The sequence below is a fragment of the Lactuca virosa genome, chromosome 8 (genome assembly GCF_052849685.1).
Source record: "Lactuca virosa cultivar CGN04683 chromosome 8, Lactuca_virosa_CGN04683_v6, whole genome shotgun sequence".
NCBI classification, from domain to species: domain Eukaryota; kingdom Viridiplantae; phylum Streptophyta; class Magnoliopsida; order Asterales; family Asteraceae; genus Lactuca; species Lactuca virosa.
In genome coordinates this window covers 129,998,463-130,022,802 of record NC_136433.1, presented here as the reverse complement: position 1 = coordinate 130,022,802, position 24,340 = coordinate 129,998,463, and positions in this window count along the sequence as shown.

Genomic DNA, 24,340 nt, shown 5'->3' with positions numbered 1-24,340 from the left:
CCACGCGTAGGTGGAGACGTACCCTACAAGTTTTGTTTATACTCCGTCGGCTAATTTTGAATTTATTTTTAAAGTTATAATTTAAGAGGCCTGGACAGGTAAAGTCCGTTAAAAATTCATAACTTTGTCATCCGACGTCCGTTTTCATCTGTATTTTTATCATTGAGCTACTATTAACGATTTATTTGATTCTCGTTTAGGTTGTGTCGGCTAAAAATTGGTCGATCTAAATTTCAAATTCCGGACTGCATACTACTATGCCAAATCTTAGAAAAATGATAACTTCCTCATACGAAGTCAGATTTGGGCGTTCTTTTTATGCACGCTCTCGGTTTAACATATACTATGATTTTCATTTAGATTGCTAAGGCTAAAAGGACTTTATCGTAAACTCACTTTTTACGTCACACAACATCGTGCCGGTTTTGTTGTGAAACTTCGACAGGTCATAACTTCTTCGTTATAAGTCGGATTTCGACGTTCTTTATATCTCCGGAATCCTTGTCCCGACCACTACAACTTTCTTCATAGATATTGGTGTTGGATTAATGTCTAAGGCCATAACTATATTTGGTATGTACTTGACCCGACCCGACATGGTCCATTTGGGTTGCACTTCACCGACACAATTTATATGGATAGTCTTTTGAGAATAGTATACTTATGATTTATATTAATATATTATAAGTTCTAATATATTAATATGGAATCATATTATTTAATTAGTATTGATCAAGAATTAATTTAGAATTAATTAAGTGATCAAAAAGAACTAATTAAATATGGACTCTTATATATATGGAATGGGCCAAGTTCATTTAGGTTGGGCTAATCTTTCATGGATGGTCCATGGAGCTTTCAACCCATGGATCCTATGTAAATGAAAGGTCATGGGTATTAGGGTTTACATGGATGTAACCCTAATCCTCCATAATATATAAAGGGGTCCTTGGCTCACAAAATTGGCACAAGTGTGTGAAAATAAGAGTGGGCCGATTTTAGTGTGCATACATATTCTCTCAAGTTCTTCCAAGGTGTTTTGGTGATTTGTGATTCCATTTGAGGCTTCCACACTATTGGGGCTAAGCTCTTAAACCTTGAAGACATCAAACTACATCAAAAGGTATGTCATCTAACTAGAACTTTGTAGTATAGGTGCTTCATAATATGCTAGTTAGGATGAAACCTTGGAATAGTTAATATTTGCATGTATAATAGAGAAAACATAGATCCAAGGTTTATAGGGTTGCATGTACACCATAGGAGTGTTAGAATGCTCAAAACCCAACAGTGGTGTCAGAGCCATGGGTTGTTTTCTGTTATATTGATGCAAATGTTTTATTTTCAAGTTGAAAAAAAAGGAAAAAAAAACATGACGTTTGTCAAATTTTAAGATAATTACTTGTTTTGTGAAAAACGAATTATTTGTACAATTTGAATCATTTGTTATATGAGTTGAATTAGGTCAAATTTAGTAAAAGATAAAATGATATGATTATTTTATTAGTTTTAAAAGTTTGATCTAAATGTTTTAAGGAGTTACATATTTTGTCATAAAATTTTGGAGCTCAAAAGTTTTTTTTAAAGTTGTGATCTTAAGGGTTTTTGAAACTTCCATAAGTTATGGATATGAAAGTTTTTTTTTTAAAAAAAAATTTGATTCAAAGTTTTTATGGAGTTACAAAATTTGGTGTTAATGTTTTAAAGAATTCCATAACTTGTTCTTAAGTTATGGAACATGGAAATTTTCATCATAAAACACCATTAATTCCATAAGTTATGGAATCCAAAGGTTTTCAAGAATTACAAAACTTGCCCTCAAGTTTTGGAATTTGAGAAAAGTTTTTATGAAAAAAAGAATTGAATTCTAAAACTCTTGGGTTCATAACTTAAACAATTAATTAAATGGTTTTAATTTTGAGTTTAATAATTGGAATTATGATGTTTTGTTGAATAGTTCAAATTAACTCTTATGGACTTTATTAATAGTTAATTAAAGCGTTTAATTAAAAGAGTATTATTAATCCATAAATATATGGTTTGAGTTTAATTAAATTAAAAGTCTAGTTTAATTAATAGATTAAACCACCAAGTATTTTAAATGTCTAAAATACACCCTTATACTATTGTAATATTAAAAGTTTAATATATTATATGTATAAGAGCAAGTCGTCTTACCATTAGTAGGCCTCATTCACGAAGCTGGTCTATAAGGGGGGTATAAGGTTACTGCCTATAAAATGGCAGTTTAATGGGTGTCCACTCTCACTCACCGCTTCCTTGACCGGTGGAGGGTCGTTAGCCGAACAGGTAGGACAAGGACTATAATTCTCCCTTCATTATAAGTATAATGATAAATACTAAGTAACTAAACACTTATAAATTCCCAATCTTAGTTACTTAGGAAAATGTGAATAAGGTGCTAATCCATGAAATTACACTTTGCACTTTGTTTAAGCTGTTAGTGGAGCGTGTGTGGTTAACCGGCACACTAACCTGGACTTAACAAGGTAGGCAAAGGGTAACTTAATGTTTATCATAGTATCGTTGGAGCGTGTGTGGTTAACCGGCACATCGATTGAGGGGTAAATATTAAGGGTACCAAGTATATTTGCATAGTTACTTCACACCTTGTTTTGTGATCCTCGGCATCCCAGTCACAAAACCTGAAGGGCACACTCGAGATTGAAACATGCCATTGAAAAGTTCAATGAATCTCAAAAGAATCTAGGAGTTTCAAAACCAATTAAAACCTAATAATACATTTCGTTTATCTTGGTGGAAATTGGTGAATCGTCATTCACCTACCTTCAAATATTTTATAGCTTGGATTACGGCATCCCTCTTCCAAGTTATAAAATAGTTTGTTGGGTCCTAGCCTTAATATATCATATTGGGTGTTATATTAAGGACTTAAATCAAATTTACGTGAATTTCTCCCATTGTTGATGTCTGGTTTAGACAACAATGATCTTCCCAAACCAAGCTTTCCTAATGAATATGACTTCCCGAGTTTGGCTCATGGAAGTCATACTTCTCTTCCTCCACCTCCTCCAATTATTCTCCCTAACCCACAAGTTCAAGGTCACTCAAGCCCTAATGGCAAGCAAGGTCTATGTGTGATCACATCTTAGAGATGAAGTCACATATTGACAAGCCGGGAGAGTTGGGTGTCAAAGTCTTGAGAAAGTTGGATGTTCAATCACTTTCTAAGTCACATAGTGAGTTCCTTTGGGACTACTATGAAACAGACTATGACATGAACCTTAATGATCATATCTATTTGCTTGGTGCTGCTGAATCAGCAATGATTTGGAACGATAGTAAAGCAAATTTGATTAGAAGATCAACTTCCCAAAAACTTTATGGACAGTGACAATGGTGACACTGGAAATCCAGAAAAAGCATTCTCTTCCCAATGGAAAGGGACTGGCCATAGTCAACCCGGTTGACCAAATGGTAAAGAGAAAGGCTAAGCCTGAGATAGTCCCATTACCAAAGGGTCCATATGTTTGTTTTGCCAAAGGAAGGGGCATTGATTGCAAAGCTGCCAAATTTACCTAAGGATGTTAAAGTCAATAAGTTTGACTCTACATCAGGTAGAGCCCATTATCTAACTCTGTTAAGTTCTATTCTGAGATCCTCATTACATGATGTGACTGGGTCACATGTTGATGTTTTAAGAATCAAAGAATAGAGAGAAATCTTAAAGGAAGTATATGCTGATTCTGATCGCGAAGGTGGATTTCGATCGCATCAGAATTTTGAGCAGTTGCTTAAGAAGTTATGATATATTGCTAAGGAATAGATGACAACAATTTTCCATGTGGATTGTAAGGATAAGTTTTTCCGCAAAGTTTTAAAATAAAAGAAAATTGTTTAATTTTATTTATTTGAAGTATCCTTACAATGACATTTGTGGAAAATTGTCGCTTATATGATTCCACTGACAGCAATATTGGAAAATGGATTTGATTCTTTCATTTGTGGTAGTGTCTAAATTTACCAAATCATGAAAGTTCCTCATCACCCAAGTTTCAATTAGACCGAAACTTGGAATCATGCAAGTTGAATAGTATGATGAATGAGAACTTTCAAGCATTGGAAAATCAAGACTAATTACTTGTTCACATGGATGTGTGAGTCAAGTGAAGGACTAAAGGGATCGAGTACACATTCTTGTGCACTGGTCATGTCCACCACAAAGCTTGTTAAGACTATTTGATTTACTAAAGTTTAGTAAATATGGTTATACTTACAAGTTTAAGTATAATTCTGAAACATTAGAAAAGTCTCAATGTATGGCAGAACGATTGGGAAGAATCAAATTAGGCAGAAAGATAAAAGTTTCTCAAATCTGAAAAGATGGGAGAGTACTTTAGTATCATGTTTGTGATCATCTTAATGATTTAGAAATCATATCACAATTAGTCCTCTAAAGGTCATCTTAGTGCATTCTTATGACTAAGAAGAGGAGTCATGAATTGTTGAAATAGTTAGATCAGGAAGATGAGTCATACTTCGTTCCAAAACAATTCTTAGAGTCATACTCCAAGATTGTAACTTGAGTGACATATCTTAAAGAAAGGTTTAAAACACTTGTCAAATGTAAGAGTAAAAGTGTCCTACTCTTGTACATTTGAAATTGGTAAGTTGTGATGTTTTGGATAAAACAAAGACCAACTAAGGCCAATTGTGTGAAGTGTTTGTCTTGATAAAGAATCCGCACTATCTCTTGAATATTTGGCAAGATAGTCTTATATGTCAAGAGGATAGTGGGAGTCTTAAAGATCCTAAAAAGAATTTCAAGAACTAATCAAGAATAAAACCTAAGGTTCTTCACTAGCACACGACTTGAGGTTTATAACCTATCATGTTGATATATTCTGCGCCCATTTCAGTTAAAGTTGGCTTTGCATAGGAGTTCTGAAAGTTCTCAATTGGTTGCATAACAACTTGGAAGCAATGGTAGACCCTATACTGCCAGGTGGCAAGAAGTTAAGATTGCATAAGTTCAGTCCATATGAGTTTGGATTTGTCATTATCCTTGTCTTGTGACTATGGTTTTGACGATTCACATGGATAAGAACACATACACCATAAAATCTAAGGGTCATAAGGTTTCTCTCCGATTCATGAAAATGATGGTGAGGAAACACTTCCACCAAGTAGATTTGAAGCAGATGGCAAAAGGTCTAAACAATTGAGACTATGATTACGACATCCCTGTTCATAGTTCTGAAATTGTTTAGACACACATGCATGCTATCTAAGGAAAGGTGTATGATTTTGATAAAGTTTTATCAAAGCATCTCGTATCAGAAATCTGAACTTTGGTAAGAAAGTCAATAAAGTATTGATTTCTAGAAGTCCAGCTGATTTCTGAGTACATGTCAAAGCTAGTGGGAGCATAAGTGTTATGCTAATAATCATCATGTTAGTGGGAGCATGATAATTATTGTTAGTGTTGCAAGTTAGCAATGTTAATTATAGAAAACAAAAGTTTCAATTCGTGAGGCTGCAGGGATTGAAAAAGTTGTTTTGCTATAATTAAGGGAGAGGATATACTTCATTTCAGTTCTAAAGGCTTAGATTGAGACCTTAATGATCTTTAGTCAAGAATATATATATGAATTTCATGTTGGATTGGTTCAACTTAAGGAAATTCTATATATTGCGTTCTCAAAATTCGATTATGATTACGGCATCCCTCTTCATAGTCAAACTTTGAAAACATGGCAAATAAAAATATTGTAGCAAAAGACTGGTCTAGAATCATGTCTTTATGTGAGACATCATGAATCGTGTACCATTTGCTTTGGGTACAGGATCGATTGCATGTGCTATAATATTTGTCATTTCTAAATTTTTCCAAATGCCCAGAGGCATTAAGAAGGGAAAAGGTCTAGAATTGGATATGACTAAAATGATTAAGCAATTGTCGAGGACAATCTGAGGTTTACCAAAGATTGGTTGCTCAGGGACAGTTGGAAGTATAGTGCTAATTTTGGAAGGACCATATTGACATATTCTGAAAAGAGGCATCTCTTATTCAGAAGTGATAGTCAAAATGAGAATATGGAGTTGTCTCAATAGGTGGAAGTTATCTGTGTAAGATTAGAAAACTTAATGCAAGAAGCATGTCCAAAGCAATGTACTTTGAATATGAGACTTAGTTTCCATGGAGTTGATCTCCATTGGAATACCTTATAATGACTGTTGACAAGTCTTTGTGACTTTGTACATATTCATTACAGGAGGGTCAGTGCATATAAGTTTAAAATCTAAACAGATTTCGATAAATGATAGGAATTTGAAATTCTCACATTTTTCGATAAGGATTTGGGAGTGTGAAATTAGAATCATTGAAATTATGTTCAATTGGTTTATTTCACAAAGTAAGGATCATAGACAAACATAGAGTGCATACTTGGTGTATGGCAAAGCTATTGTTTAAGAAAAACATAGTGTACATGCTTGGAGCATGGGACAACTAGTGTTTTTAATTCAAGTATAAAGTTGATAAAACCGAAACAATGAATAATGAGTAATCAGTATGGTGATAAATAAAAGTGTTTATTTATATTCATAGGGTTTGATACCATATTTGATTCATTTATTCTTGTGTTTCACTTTGCATGTTTTGACTTCCAGAATAACTAAGTCGCTCTTCCTGAATGATTAAGTTATTCAAACCATCCACAATCGCTCTTCCGGACTACATACTACTATGCCAAATCTTAGAAAAATCATAACTTCCTCATACGAAGTCAGATTTGGGCGTTTTTTTTATGCACGCTCTCGGTTTAACATGTACTATGATTTTCATTTAGATTGCTAAGGATAAAAGGACTTTATCGTAAACTCACTTTCAAAGTTCTTTATATCTCCGGAATCCTTGTCCCGACCACTACAACTTTCTTCATAGATATTGGTGTTGGATTAATGTCTAAGGCCATAACTATATTTGGTATGTACTTGACCCGACCCGACATGGTCCATTTGGGTTGCACTTCACCGACACAATTTATATGGATAGTCTTTTGAGAATAGTATACTTATGATTTATATTAATATATTATAAGTTCTAATATATTAATATGGAATCATATTATTTAATTAGTATTGATCAAGAATTAATTTAGAATTAATTAAGTGATCAAAAAGAACTAATTAAATATGGACTCTTATATATATGGAATGGGCCAAGTTCATTTAGGTTGGGCTAATCTTTCATGGATGGTCCATGGAGCTTTCAACCCATGGATCCTATGTAAATGAAAGGTCATGGGTATTAGGGTTTACATGGATGTAACCCTAATCCTCCATAATATATAAAGGGGTCCTTGGCTCACAAAATTGGCACAAGTGTGTGAAAATAAGAGTGGGCCGATTTTAGTGTGCATACATATTCTCTCAAGTTCTTCCAAGGTGTTTTGGTGATTTGTGATTCCATTTGAGGCTTCCACACTATTGGGGCTAAGCTCTTAAACCTTGAAGACATCAAACTACATCAAAAGGTATGTCATCTAACTAGAACTTTGTAGTATAGGTGCTTCATAATATGCTAGTTAGGATGAAACCTTGGAATAGTTAATATTTGCATGTATAATAGAGAAAACATAGATCCAAGGTTTATAGGGTTGCATGTACACCATAGGAGTGTTAGAATGCTCAAAACCCAACAATTGGGTCTATCAATTGTTTTATTTTTTATTCTTATTTGTAATTTTAATTTATTACATCGTTATAAGCAAGTTTAATGCACATAATTCACATGATACTCGAATAATTACTCTTCATTATTTCAAAATAGGTTACAATTGTTGACACTAACTATTACAACATCATACTAATGCTTAGCCTAGAAACACGGGCATTACAATTCTCTCATCCTTAGGATGGTTCCATCCCAGAATCATGCATCAGCAAACAGATGTGGATAGTGACTCATCATGTCACTCTCTGTTTCCCAGGTGAGGTTCGGCCCATTCGTATGTTTCCATTGCACAAGCACCAAGTCGACCATCTTGCGTCGTAACTTCTTTGTCTTACGGTCAACAATCGCCTCAGGCTCTTCGATTAGCCTCTTATTTTCATCCATCCTTAATTCCGAAAGTGGAATTATATCAGGAACTTCTCCAATGAACTTACTCAAATAATACACATGGAAAGTGTTATGATTACCATCCAATTCTTCCGGTAATTCTAGCTTGTAAGATTGGTTTCCAATCCTTTGAAGAACCTTGAATGATCCAATAAACCTTGGATTCAACCTTCCTCTCTTTCAAAATCTTATAAGTCCCTTCCACGGTGAGACTTTGAGCAATACCGAATCTCCAACTTTGAATGTCATCGGTCGTCGCTTTTTGTCAGCATAGCTCTTTTGGCGATCTTGAGCTGGTAACATTCTTTCTCTAATCACTTTCAGCTTTTCAGCAGTCTGATGGACTATCTCGGGGCCCATAAACTGCTTTTCTCCAGCCTCAAGCCAACAGATGGCGTACGCCACTTCTGACCGTACAAAGCTTAATAAGGTACCATCTTGTTGCTCGAATGGTAACTATTGTTGTAGGAAAACTCTACTAGGGTAAATGCTTATCCTAGTTACCTTGGAATTCCAGGGTACATGCTCTTAACATATCTTCCAGTGTTTGAATTATTCTTTCGCTCTGACCACCAGTCTGCGGATGGTTGGATGTAATGAAACACAACTTCGTACCCAATTCCTCTTGCAGACTCCTCCAAAACCTTGATGTGAAACGACTATCACAATCTGATAAAATCGTTAAAGGTACACCGTGAAGTCTTACTACCTCCTTCATGTAAGCATTTTCAAACTTATCCATAGACCACCTCTCATTGGTTGCTATGAAGTGTGCACACTTTGTGAACCGATCTACGACTACCCAAATCATGTCGTGACCGTTCTTCGTCCTAGACAGTTTAATCACAAAATCCATGGTGATGTCTTCCCATTTACCAATGGGTACAGGTAAGGGTTCTAAACTCCCATATGGTTTCTGATGTTGTGCTTTAACTCTTGCACATGTTACGCACTCTGCCAAATACTTTACAACATCGAGCTTCATCGTCGGCCACCAGTAGTAGGGTTTCAGATCCCTATAAATCTTAGTGCTGCTGGGATGAATCGAGTACATGGTCTTGTGAGCTTCTTCCATCAGAAGATCCCTTATTCCTCCATTTTAGGCACCCAAATCCTATCTTGGAATATATTCAATCCTTGATTATTCATGCCAAATACCAACGTTTTGCCTAAACGTTCTTCCTTTCGGTCATTTTCTCTAAAGCATCTTCCTGAGCTTTGTTAATGCTTTCCATGATTGTTGAGACCACTTCTATTCTTAACGCTCTTGGCCTTTTTCTTTCAAGGTTTACTTTTCGACTTAGAGCATCAACTACGACATTTGTTTTACCAGGGTGGTAAAGTATCTCATAGTAGTAATCCTTGAGAAACTCTAGCCAGCGTCGTTGCCTCATATTCAATTCTTTTTTATCAAAGAGATACTGAACACTTTTATGATCAGTGCAGAGTTTGCACTTTGTGCCATAAAGATGGTGCCTCCATATCTTTAATGCGAATACTACCGCTGCCAACTCCAGATCATGAGTGGGGTAGTTCTTCTCGTACTCTTTCAATTGTCGAGATGCATATGCTATCACCTTATCTCTCTAGATCAGAACACAACCCAACCTAACTCCACATGAATCGCTATGGACTGCGAAGTCTTCTACTCCTTCAGGTAAAGAAGGAATCGGTGCTTTACACAACTTCTTCTTTAATTTCTCGAATGCTTCTTCGTGTTTCACTCCATGTATATGTAGGTACTTTTTGGGTCAAAGCTGTCAATGGAGCAGCTATTGAAGAAAAGCCTTGGATAAATCTTCGGATCTCTGCAGGACTTTTTGGCCGTTTCCATTTCACCACAGCTTCGATCTTTGCTGGGTCAACCATTATTCCTTCTTAATTAAACACATGACCCAAGAATTAGACTTCTCGAATCAAGAAATCACATTTGGAGAACTTTGCTTACAACTTCTCCTTCTTTAGAACTTCTAATACTTCTCGCAGGTGCTTGCCATGCTCCTGTTGGCTCTTTGAGTAAATCAGAATGTCATCTGTGAGCACTATCACATATTTATTGAGGAATGGTTTACAAACCATGTTCATCAAATCCATAAATGCTGCTGGAGCATTGGTTAGTCCAAATGACATAACCACGAACTCATAGTGGTTGTATCTTGTTCTGAATGCGGTCTTCTCAATATCTTGTTCTCTCACCTTCAGCTGATGATATCTTGAATTGAGATTGATCTTTGAGAAATATCTCGAACCTTGCAACTGATTGAACAGGTCATTAATCCTTGGCAATGGATACTTGTTCTTTACCGTTGCCTATTTCAACTCTCTATAGTCTATGCACATCCTCATGCTTCCATCCTTATTCTTCACGAATAGCACCGGAGCTCCCTAGGGTGATGAAATAGGTATAATGAAACCATTCTCCAACAACTCCTAAAGTTGCATCATATGCTCTTTCATCTCCATCGGTGCTAATCGGTATGGTGCTTTTGCTATTGGTGTCGATTCTGGCAACAAGTCTATTCGAAACTCCACGTGTCTATTAGGGGTAATCTAGGAAGATATTTGGGAAAGACTTCCAGATAGTCACAAACCACTGGTATTGTTTTGTATCTCCTTCTTCTCCTTCTTTGCATCGATCACAAATTCCAAGTATGAGGTGCATCCTTTGGGCACACATTTTTTGGATTTCATTAGGGAAATGATTCCAGAGTTCACTCTATGTTTTTCCCCGTACACCATAAATGACTCTTTTCCAGGTGGGTTTACTGTCACCATCTTCTTCCTGCATAGGATCTCGGTATCGTTTGCACTAAGCCAATCCATTCCCAGCACGATGTCAAAACTGTTCAACTCAATGGGAAACAACTCCTCATGGAAATTTTTTCCCGTTCAAGTCGATGACGATTTTTTAATGCAACCTCTAACAGGTATGAGTTTTCCACTGACAACTTCTACAACTAGAGCATTATCAAGTTTATCTACAGGCAATACTAGTCTTCCACCAAATTTGTGTGATATAAAGGAATAATTTTCTCCCGAATCAAACAATATATTGGCAGGCAATCCATTTACGAGAAAGGCACCAGAAGCGACATCTGTTGCATCTTTTGCGGCTTCTAGTGTCATCTGGAATGCTTTTGCGTTTGGATCAAAACGATCAAAACCCCTATTTTTATTTTATTGTCATTTTCCGCCTCCTTCTTCTTTGGGAAATCCCTCGAAATGTGCCCTCTTCATTACACCCATAACATACCTTCTTTTTGAATGTGCACTCATTGGCATAATGCCCAAACTTTCCACACTTAAAACAAGTGACCTCCCCGTCACATTTTCCATAGTGTTTCTTTTTGCACTTCTCGCACCACTTCGCTTCACCTCCTTCTCCTCCAAATTTCTTCGAACCAGACTTCGAGAATTTGCTCTTCATGTTGGACGATGAAGATCCATCAAACTTCCTTTTCTCACCAACCTCAGCTCTCTCTAGACCCTTCTCCCTTATCTGGGTCTCACCATTCTTAGCAGCCCAGATGGCCGATTTCAAAGTGGTTGCTTGCTTGACCATTGGACCAAAGTCCGTTCACAATCCGTTGGAAAACTTGTTGACTTTGGAGAGTTCAAATGGAACTAGGTAAGGAACAAGCTTCATCTTCTCCGTAAAACTTGCAGCATATTCGGTGACACTCATTCTTCCTTTTTTCAGATTCTAAAATTCATTGTTGATCTCAAGAAGATCCTGCTAAGAGCAGTACTGCATTTTCAGTTGCACCAAAAAGTCTTCCCAAGGCATCTTGCTAGCTTCTCCCTTGGCCATGGTATCTGCTAGTAGCTTCCAACAACTCAGTACTCCAGACTTTAACAGTGTAACCGTGAGGGCGGTCTTCTATTTGTTGCTGCAGTCGCAACTCTCAAACATCATCTCCATCTCGGAGATCCAATCCATGACTTCCACCGGTGTTGGGCTTCCAGAAAGACACATTGATTTGGATTCCATGAAATCCTTGTATTTGCATCCACGCCCGTCATTTCCTCCATTGGGGTGGTTTCTCCTACCCACTTGTGCTTCAACTTGACTGACATTCTGACTATAGTTTCCTTCATCTGATTGTTCAAGGTTCAATTCAGGCTGTTCAACAGGCACATTAGGTTCATCCCTATCCTACAACATTTTTCTCATCTCCTCTCTTTGTTCGGCCATCATAGCCCTAATCATTGCTTGGACTCCCACCATTGTGATTGGCTCGGGTGTAGCTGCTACTTCCGGTGCACGCTCAATCACAGACCGTTGATTAGCATTTCCATTAGCGTTTCCGAATCCGCTTCGGGTTCTCGCCATGTTGATCTATACACCAAAGTAGGTGAATTTAGATCTTTATTTATGATAGACGCTCAATCCTCCTTGTTACTCCGAAACGTTACATGCTAGTTCTAATACTGTAATTATACGTTTAGAATTCTAAACACCTAAAGTTTCCAGATCCGGTCGACAATAGACCATAGATCTGATCAATTAATAGCATATAAGGCATCTTTATAGCTATTACATAAATCGTTTAGCACATAATAGCAATTTAGGCATCTCTGCTAAAATAGGCTAGTGCTCGTGTCTAAAATATACTAGACACTCATCTCACAATCATCGCTTAACATTCTAAGTTTAAGTCTAGAAATCCTACAAATTCCTAGTTCGCTTAAACTAATGCTCTGATACCAACTATGACATCCCCATTTTCATGGACAGAAAAGACCGATTTATTTATGCTTTATTTCAAAATTTAGAGTATTCTTTTGAAGAAAAATGTTGCAGAATTTGTTCCCAAAAATATGATAAGGATTTTATCAAATCATTTCCGAAGAAATGTATTTCATTATATTAAAACCTCGGGATGTCATTGTCAGTACAGATCAAAAGCATAAATTAAAACAACATAGGCTTTACAACATTTATTTATATCTACTGGCCTATAATCCACAAACTCTCATCCGATCATCACATCTATGCTCTTGTGCCACTACCTGTAATATAAGAAACTGAGTGGGCAAGGCTTGGGAGCGTAGTAAGCACATGAGTTTTTCAACCCACAATAATTAAGTTAATTAGTATCAAATCAATCAACCTGATTACCCATTCGCGTTATCGTCACTTTCTATCCCTAAAGCATCTAATTCAAGGGAACTAGCCTAAGGATTTTCATTGGGATGAACACTACTCCTAAGGGGATTCCTCACCAATATATCTCCGTAAGGCAACAATGAGGGGCATGGAGTACATCGGTGAACATATCGTTCACAAACACCTACAGGTTTCGAGCCTGCTAACCTTCCACTAGACTGTCTAGAATAGACCATGGTTGTCATCTATACTTCGCTAGATGACTGGATCATCGTAAACATCAAGGCCTCTCATTATTTTATTTCATCACACATCAACTATTTCATCTACCCATGTCCTACCCAATATATTCATAGATATAAAATACATATATACAATTTAAATCATTTAAAACATGTATAAATCGTTCATCCAGCATAGATATCAAGAACACAAATTTTATGCACACATAGATCGTAATTTATATTAAATACTTCATATCTATGTGTAAGATGAAAGTAACTATGCACTCACTTGTTAAAGTGATGATTCCAAACTCGGGCAGCGCTTCGCTTCTAATAATTCTATTTTCCTTCGACGAAACATAAGTATCATTACCGCTAGATTTTAGTCTAATATTTATCGCGACTATTTACGAGAGATATTGTTTTATAAGTGTTAAACAATACTTTTCAACCACTATGTACAGATAGGGGCCAGACATGAAACACTGGAGGGCAGGACCATTTTGGCATTATAGCACCTCTGAAATCCAACATCCCTATGCGGCCCTTCAAACCAGATTCCCCGTACCGCGAGTAGTTAAAAGATATTCTAATAAAACTTTATATATTATATTTTATAATATATATTTTTTATAAGTTTATAATAACGATAATAAACTTAAACATAAGTTCTACTTAAAGTAGGGAAGCATAACTCACTTACTGGGAGGTTTGGCTAGGAACTGGGCTTTGCGGGGGCAGAACTTCCGAGCCGAAAAGCTCTTCTTCTCGGAGCCTTCTGGCGCTCCGGGACTCGCCTCTTAGCACTTGGGAAGTACTAAGGCTTGGGAGAGGTTTAGAGAGAAGTTAGAGAGAGAGAGAGAGAGAGAAGTGTTAAGGTATGAGAAATGGTGGTAGCCCTCGCATCTTATTTATAGGCGCCTGATCCTGGGTACGTTGGGTGTTCCTCGGAGGTACGCAGGGCGTACAGGCGTACGCTCCATGTATGAGGGGGGCACTTGTCATCATCCGTAACGAGGACCGTAGGGAGCAAGCAAGGGCTCGGATCGTGCCACGTCACCCACTTCGCATCAGCCCACTTCCGACTTCTAAATTCTATAACTTTCGCATATGATCTCTGTTATCGACGTTCTTTATATCCATGCGTAGGTGGCGACGTACTCTACAACTTTAGTTTCGACTTCGTTGGCTAATTTTGAATTTATTTTTAAAGTTATAATTTAACAGGCATGGACAAGTAAAGTCCGTTAAAAATTCATAACTTTGTCGTCCGACGTATGTTTTCGTCTGTCTTTTTATTGTTGAGCTCCTATTAATGAGATTTTCGATTCTTGTTTAGCTTGTGTCGGCTAAAAGCTGGTCGATCTAAATTATGAATTCCGGGCTACATACTACTATGCCAAACCTTATAAAAATGATAACTTCCTCATACGAAGTCAAATTTGGGCTATACTACGACTCTTGTTTAGGTTGCTATGGCTAAAAAGTACTTTATCGTAAACTGACTTTTTACATCACACGGCGTCGTGCCGGTTTTGTCGTGAAAATTCGACAGGTCATAACTTCTTAGTTATAAGTCGGATTTCGGCATTCTTTATATCCCCAGAATCCTTTTCCCGACCGCTACAACTTTCTTCATAGATATTGGGTCTCTCTATTATTTTATTTTGACACTTATTTTTATTCTTAATTTATTACGTCGTTATAAGCTAGTTTAAGAACATAAATTCACATAATTCACATAATACTCAAATAATTCCTCTTAATTACTTCAAAATAGGTTACATTTGTTGACCCTAACTATTACATCATCATACTAATGCTTAGCCTAGAAACACAGTCGTTACAAGTTACACCCTTCCCCTTGCTGGCAGAACAACCTAAGACATTTTAAACTTAAACCAGTAGGCACAAAGCTTAGTGAGTTCCCTAAAATACCACATAATCATGTGAATGTTATAATACCATCATAGTCTACACTCACTTTTGTTATTGTAGTTCCACTGCAGTCTTCCCAGGTATGGCCTCACCATAGTCTTTTATGCGAGTGATATGGTATCACCATTGTATTTCATATAGGTACTGTGGTAATACTATAGTCTTTCGTGCAAAAGTAACAAAGAAAATCTAGCATACATCGGCACCTAGTGTCCTACATAGTATAGTGAGAAAACCCACCTGAATCAAAATGCTGAATCCCAACTACTCAAAGTCCCGAAGAATCAGCTACATGAACCGTCTAAACCATTCAGAGGCTAAACCTCAGTGTACAGCTCAAACCCTCCAATTTGACCTAAGGCCAAACCGGTCAAAAATTCAACAGTCAACGATCAACAAACAATTAGCACACACATTGTGACCAGCTCCTTGGCTGTGTCACGACCACTAAACGCCAACACAATTGTAATTGCTCATCGCGGCTCGCGTCGTGACACACACATGCACCGCGTCTCGACATACGTCCAAACAACTTAATCCATTAAGCTCTTAATCCTTAATGTCTAGAGCTTAAAGCTTATATTTGATTCTTCTAAAGCTTTTTTCATGGATAAAGTTTCCAAATTTAACCATTTCCCAAGTCTAATCTACTTAGATCTAAAACCCCAACTCCCTAAATGACCAAAGATTTATGCATGGTTGGAAATGATTGTCATACTCAGAACTTTATAAGACAGAAGGTCCATAAATCTCTCAAAACTTAAACAATGGTTCTATAGTTTCTCAAACCCCAAAAACCTTCCTCAAAGGGCTATACAAGGGCTTAAAAGCATGAATAAGAAACTAAGAAGTAATAAAAGTATGAACTTTATACCTTTCAAGCTCCAGAAGGTGTAGGAGGTGCAAGATATGATGTGGAAACAACTCCTCTACCAACAAGCTGATGGGTTTTGAGCATTCTAACACTCCTATGTTGTACATGCAACCCTATGTGCTTTGGATCTATGTTTTCTCTATTATACACGTATATATTCAAAATTCCAAAGCATCATCCTAACTAGCATATTATGAAGAAACTATACTACAAAAGTCTAGTAAGATGAGATACCTTTTGATGGAGCTTGAAGTCTTGAATCTTTAAGAGCTTAGTACCCCAAGTGTTGCACCTCAAATGGTTCACACAACACCACCAACAATTGTAATAACTTAAGAGAAGGTTATTTGGTTCACCCTTTATGAAATTCGGCTGCCCTCTTTTGTGTATGCACTAGTGCCAATTTCATCAACCATGGGGTCCTTTATATAGTGTGACTCATTAGGGTTACACCATGTAAACCCATGACTTTCCATTTCCTTCATGATACATGGGTTTTAACCTCCATGGAGTATCCATGGGTTAAGCCCAACATGAAGGACAATGGATCACAATCCCACATATATAAGAATGAATGATTTACATAATCAATCCCCATATATTTAATTAGTCTCTTTTGATCACAAAATTAATTCCAAATTAATTATTTATCAATACTAATTAAATAATATGATTTCATATTAATATATTAGAACTTATAATATATTAATATAAATCATAAATAACCTTTTCATTTATCTATCCAATTGTTCTGATGCCATTCAACCCAAATGGACCATGCTACTCTCGGGTCGAATACATACCAATAATAGTTATGGGCTTAGACATCTAATCCAACAGTATCCCACTTGGATAAGTCTAAAACTATTATTGCGTATGACTCCAAGATCCCGAGTAGCAATCGTAGCTCTTAAAGTCGTCTAATTCTGAGCCAGTCAATGACGTGTCCATTAGATAAGGGATAATATATTCCTCCATTCTAGATATCATATGGACTGAGACATGGATTTTAATCATTCTCTCTGTCCATCTGTTGTTTCCCGATTTCCTATTTATGACGACTGACTAATTGAACAAATCAAATCAGTCCAGGCCCGGCCGAGCACTTATGATTGTCATCACTAAATTATCGAGGGGCCCACAGATATCACTTTTATCCCTCCAAGGGTAAAAGGAATGGATAAACTTCGACCCAAATGCTCGCTTGCACTTACTTACCAAATCAAACACAATAATATGTTTTATAACACTGAGTTACCGAAGTGTTTTCATACTATCAATGTGCAACCGACTTGCAGTTACAACTCACATGTCTAGGTTTCAAGAATATAGGATATTATCGTCTCATTAATCACCCGTGATAAAATCCATGAAGTGATTAGATGTCACACCCCAAAACCAGAATGGCGGAAACGTTCTGGGGTGGAGGACGTTACGTGTAGCATCACAACCAATGAATAATAGCAATCATAGCAACACAACCATCACAGTGAATACTTAAGTGAAAATGATTACACCAGTTTGGAAATTTGTCTGAAACTTGTTCGATTTACATCAAATAGTTTGTAAAATATAAACATAAAACTCTTATTGCTCCAGCTCCTCAAAAAAATCCAGCAGGTACCTGTCTACTGATTTCCTGAGAATACAAGCAGTTTGAAAAATATCAACATAAAGCTGGTGAGTTCATAAGTGGTATTTTGTAATGAAAACTTGTTGATGAGTTTGTAAAGGTGTTCGTATAGTTTCAAGAAAATCCGATATTTTCTTTAGTGACAATGTAGTGTTTTCAATTCTGTATATAAAAGCATGAATTTTCGTTACTGAAAACTGTAGTGGTATGCGAAAATAATACTTCATGTGACTAGCTAATGCTAATCATGATGTATAAGTATTTTGTACGTGAAACCATTGTATGATCGGTTCTTGTTTGAAAACCCTGGAACTTCTACAATTGTAGTGTGTATTAGTTCTATTTAGTATAAATAAAATTGTTTAAGAGTGCCAACTTGCAAACTAAAGGTGATTTATACATATTGTGAGTCGTATAACCATACTTGATATGACTAGAGACGTTTCCAACGTTCTTCAGGCGTTGAGTTAAATGAAATTAGTCACCCAGGCATGCCTGCCTAACCGTAGCTAGCAGTTCGGGTGTGGGATTGTCAGTCCCGAATATATCTATTCACAAATCTCACGCTCTCCCTCCAGGAGACTCTGGTTATACTATAATAGGATTCATCCCTGTACACCTAAGGGTACAGTGTTGAAGTAGTGCCTCACAGTATCGTACAATCTAGTTTACATGTAGTGTTGTAGCGTTATACCGTAGTGAAATCCGTATGTATACCGTATGTAGTGACAATTATAGTTATGAATGCCATGTTCATGTAGTGATGTAAACTGTAAACTATTTCTATCATAGTGTATATATTTAGTAGTGAAAGTTTCGGTACATGTTACGTTTCGAAAATCCGAAACTATACCGATTATAGTTTGCATGTATAGCGTAATGAATATCGAGTCCGGAAAACTATGCATTTTTTATGAAAACGTTCCTTATGCTCAACACAGTACAAAAGGGTTAAGGTATGAGAATTGCATGAGTTTTATATTTGTAAGCAGCCTTTTGTATTAATTTACAACAGCAATTACGTTTGTCTTGTATTCCCCCCTGAAAACATTAAAAACACGGAAAATGTAGGGGTATGAACTCACCTCGGGTGATTTGAATGAAGGATCGACACGAAATGTTGGATGTTCAAGTGAAGTCTTGAACACGATTTGATCGTTCTTGAAGCTTTGGAGGGTTCAAGGTTGGAGAAACTTGAGAGAATAGACTAGTGTGCTGTCAAGGAGTGAGAAGAATGAAGGGGAAAGGAGTCTACCCTTTATATAGGGGAGAGAGTGCTGCCAAAAAGTGAGTGTGTGGCCAAGGAGTAGGTGTGCGGCCACACACCCATGTGTATGGCCGTACACTCCTCCAAGAGGTGTGTATGGCCCGGTTTTCTCACTATGTGACATGCTGACTCATTCCTAATCTCAACCTTGGTCAAATTCAAGCTTAGAACACTTAAATGAACCCTTAAACAGTTCCAGAAATCAACAAAACAAGTTGAATATTGATTGAATTGACTAAGTGTACAGGATAGAAGTTCCGGGTTGTCACATCATCCCCGCATTAGAGGGAATTTCGTCCCGAAATTCAAGAATAGAGTACAAATCATGAATTTGGAAAGAGGTGAGGGTACTTCTGCTTCATTGAATCCTCGCGCTCCCAAGTGAATTCAGGACCTCACTTGGCATTCCAGCGAACCTTCACTTTCGGGATGCGACTCTGCTTCGTACGCTTGACTTCCCGGTCCATGATTTCAACAGGTTCTTCCACAAAGTGTAGACCCTCGTCCAATTCGATCTCGTCGAGAGGAATCACAAGTGTCTCATCGGACAGACACTTCTTTAGGTTCGACATGTGGAAGACAGGATGGATGTTGCTGAGCTCTCATGGTAACTGGAGTTTGTATGCTACGGGACCGATCCTAGCAAGGATCTGAAATGGTCCAATGTACCTTGGGTTTAGCTTTCCACGTGTTCCGAAACGTATCATGCCTTTCCAGGGTGAGACCTTCAGAAGGACGCGGTCACCAACCTGGAATTCCAAGGGTTTTCGTCTCTTATCGGCATAGCTCTTTTGTCTATCTTGTGAGGATTTCAGTTGTTCCCGGATTTGTACGATCTTTTCAGTTGTCTTTCGGATGATCTCATGACCAGTGAGAGTACTGTCGGGGACTTGACCTCTGGCTAGCTGCGTGTCACCCACCTCAGCCCAACATAGAGGGGATCTGCACTTACGGCCATAGAGGGCTTCAAACGGCGCAACCTTGATGCTGGTATGGTAGCTGTTGCTGTAGGAAAAATCGACCAGAGGAAGATGAGCGTCCCATGACGTGCCGAAGTCAATGACACATGCTCTCAACATATCTTCCAATGTCTGAATTGTTCTCTCACTCTGTCTATCTGTCTGTGGATGATAAGCCGTGCTCATATCCAACTTAGTTCCAAGAGCCTTCTATAGCGATTGCCAAAATCTTGAGGTGAACCTGCTATCTCGGTCGGAGATAATGGATACAGGTACCCCATGAAGGCGAACTATCTCTCGAATGTAGATCTGCGTGAGTCTCTCCATTTTGAATTTTTCCTTGATTGGCAGGAAGTGGGCAGATTTTGTCAACCGATCAACAATTACCCAGATGGCGTCGTGCCCACTCGGAGATCTGGGTAACTTAGTGATAAAATCCATTGTTATCCTTTCCCACTTCCACTCAGGTATTTCCGACTGCTGAAGTAAACCTGAGGGCTTTTGATACTCTACCTTCACCTTGGCGCAAGTCAAGCACTTACCCACGAAGGTAGCAATTTCTGCTTTCATGTTTGGCCACCAATAGAGTTGTTTGAGATCCAAATACATCTTATCTGAACCTGGGTGAACAGAGTATCTTGACTTGTGAGCCTCATTCATAACAACCTCCCTGTACCCTCCGTACTTTGGGGTCCAGATTCGGTTCATGAAATAGTACACTCCGTCTCCCTTGACCTCTAAGTTCTTGTCCATTCCCCGCAAGGCTTCATCCGCCACTTTCTCTGGTTTCAAGGCTTCCAGCTGAGCCTCTCTGATTTGCGCGGATAAATGGGAATGAATGGTCATCGTTAATGCTTTCACCTTTCGCCCTGAATACTCCTTCCGACTGAGGGCATCTCCTACTACATTGGCCTTGCCGGGATGGTAGCGAATTTCACACTCGTAGTCACTGAGTAGCTCTACCCATCGCCGCTGTCTCATGTTTAACTCCTTCTAATCAAAGATGTGCTGCAAGCTCTTATGGTCGGTGAAGATAGTGCATTTCGTTCCGTAGAGATAGTGTCTCCAGATCTTTAATGCAAAGACCACTGCTCCCAACTCTAAATCGTGAGTTGTGTAATTTACCTCATGTGTTTTCAACTGCCTCGAGGCATAGGCGATAACCTTTCCTCGTTGCATGAGCACACAGCCTAGGCCCTGATTAAATGCATCACAGTAGACAACGAAGTCTTCCGTCCCTTCGGGCAGGGACAAGATAGGTGCACTGACTAAGGCCTACTTCAATGTTTGAAACGCAGTGTCTTGCTTGACTCCCAAACTAAAGGTTATACCTTTCTATGCCAGGGTAGTTAAAGGGTTAGCGATTCTGGAGAAGTTTTGGATGAACCTGCGATAGTAGCCTGCGAGACCCAAGAATTGCCGGATTTCTGTGGGTGTCTTTGGTGCAGACCAATTCTCAATCGCTTTGGCATTGGAAAGGTCCACGTGTATTCCTTCTTTGCTAACTACGTGACCAAGGAAATTTACCTTCCTGATCCAGAACTCACACTTTGAAAATTTCGCGTATAGCTTCTCCACCCTTAATGCTTCCAGCACCTGCCTCAAGTGCTGTTTATGATCATTCTCACTCCGCGAATAGACAAGTATATCGTCGATGAACACGATCACAAACTTGTCTAGGAAAGGGCGACACAATCGATTCATCAGGTCCATGAATACTGTCGGTGCGTTGGTTAGACCAAAGGGTATTACTACCAATTCGTAGTGTCCATAGCGAGTTCGGAATGCTGTTTTGGGCACATCATTCTCGTAGACCCGCAACTAATGGTACCCTGATCTTAGATCTATCTTTGAAAAGTATCTGGCTCCCTGAAGTTGGTCGAAGAGATCGTCGATTCTGGGTAAGGGATAACGGTTCTTGACGGTCAGCTTGTTCAGTTCTCGATAGTCAATGCACAACCGAAAGGATCCATCTTTCTTTTTCACGAATAAAATCGGAGCTCCCCAGGGTGAGGAACGCGGCCTTATGAATCCTTTGCTGATCAGCTCATTGATTTGGCTGGATATCTCTTGCATTTATGTTGGCGCTAGACGATAAGGAGATTTAGCTACAGGAGTAGCTCCGGGGATTAAATCGATATGAAACTCGACTTGACGCCCAGGAGGGATTCCTAGGAGATCTTCGGTGAAGACATCAGGAAAATTGCAGACTTCGGGAAGACTCCCGAGGTCTTTAACTTTTTGTGTCTCATCAACAACGTGAGCTAGGAATGTATGGCATTCCTTCCGTAGATATTTCTAGGCCTTGATGCATGAAACGATACTAAGGTTCGAGCTAAGTTTATCTCCGTAAATCATGAGGGTTTCACCAGAGGGAAGATTGAGACGGATAGCTTTCTCGAAGCAAATAATATCAACACGATTGGAGCTCAACCAGTCCATGCCGATAATAACATCGAAGCTCTGGATGGCCACGGGCATAAGGTCGATGGGAAAGGAGTAATTGTCTAGGGTAAGAGTACAGCCTATGAATATGTCGTTAGCGCTCTCTTTCTTCCCGTTAGCCATCTGGACAGTGAACGTTTCGGTTAAAGGTTGGGGGTTTACATTTGATCAGATGTTTGAATGCATGACTAACAAAACTCCTCTCCGCACCAGAATCGAAAAGAATGCATGCATAAGAGTTGTCAAGGAGGAACGTACCCGTAACAACGGTAGGATCAGCGACCGCGTCCTCCTGGCCCATCGCCAGAACACTTCCTGTATTGCCACCAGTTGTTTCCTTGGGGCAGTTTCTCCTGAAGTGCCCAGCCTCTCCACATCCATAACAAGCTTGAACAGCACCCGCTCCCGGAGCCTGGTTGGTTGGTTGGGTTGGCACCTTGCAGTATCGAGCTGTATGTCCCTTCCTCCCACAACTGTTGCAACTCAACTCACGGCAGGGTTCGTGATGATGAAAGTTACACTTGTTGCATAGAGGTACCTTCCCTGCATAAACACCAGTAGGAGCTTGGGTAGTTGGAACGACAGCTGGATTAGCAGCAGGAGTAGTGTGACAACCCAAAAATTCTATCTTGTACAAACCATTCACTTCAATAGAAGTCAGAACTATTTCTGCTAACTTTTAAGCTTTTTGGAGTCAGTTTGAGTGTTCTAAAGCCTAGTACTACAAGAGATAACTGGAGAGAGGATACTTTAGGGTAAAGTGTGCAACATTTAAGTTCCAAAACTCCAAGAGTTTGGAGTTTACGTCCCAACTGGTGTTGGGGCCGTAAACCCTAAGGACTATATAAGTGACACTTAGTCATTTTTAGCTCTTTTTCACATTTTCAAGTCTAGAACCATTTCTCTCTCAAGTATCATCCAAAGTTTCTTCAAGATCTTCAAGAAAGTAAGTGTTTTCTTCCTTGTTTAGTTGATCTCTTCCTTAATCTAGTGATCTTACATGATTTCATCCATGAAATCATTCCATTTGTTTAGATCTTCAAGCATTCTTCATTTCACCAAGAACACCAAGAACACACACTAGTGTTCTTGGGCCGTGAACACCCTTTCAAGATCCTTTATTGTAAGTATTCTTACCCTAGTGTGTTATAAGGCTTGTTTCACTTCTTATTCAACTAGAAAACACAAAGAAACACAAGATCAAAAGGTGTTTACGGCCAAGACATGTTCTTGAGCCGTAAACCCTAATAGATGGGGCAAAGTGAACCCTAGTCCCTTCCTTAGCCTTGGATACTAGTCTAGATCACTTCCTTGAAGTGTTTAGGACCTTAAACATCAAGAAGATCAAGAACACATAGAGTTTACGGCCGTAAACTCATGGAGAAATGACCATGGGCCGTAAACTCTATAAAGTTGTGCCATTGTGCCACTAATGCTTCCTAAGGCTTAGACTTGAAGTAAGGATACTTCTTTATGACTTATAAGACCTCAAAACACAAAATGGTACTTAATACCATGAGTTTACAGCCGTAAACTCATGGGGAAATGACCATGGGCCGTAAACTCATGAGTTGTTACCATATGGGCTATAAACTCCTTTGAGAGGCCCTACTCCCATTAGATGCAACCCTTTGGCACTCCTAGCACTTGAATCAAAGTGTTATCCATGTTTTAGGGTGTCTTTTCTTGAATAATTAGTTGTTAATTGACTGATTGGATACATATATGTGTTATTATATGATAACTAGGATCCTTGTGTGTGCTCAAGTCTTCACTTGACATC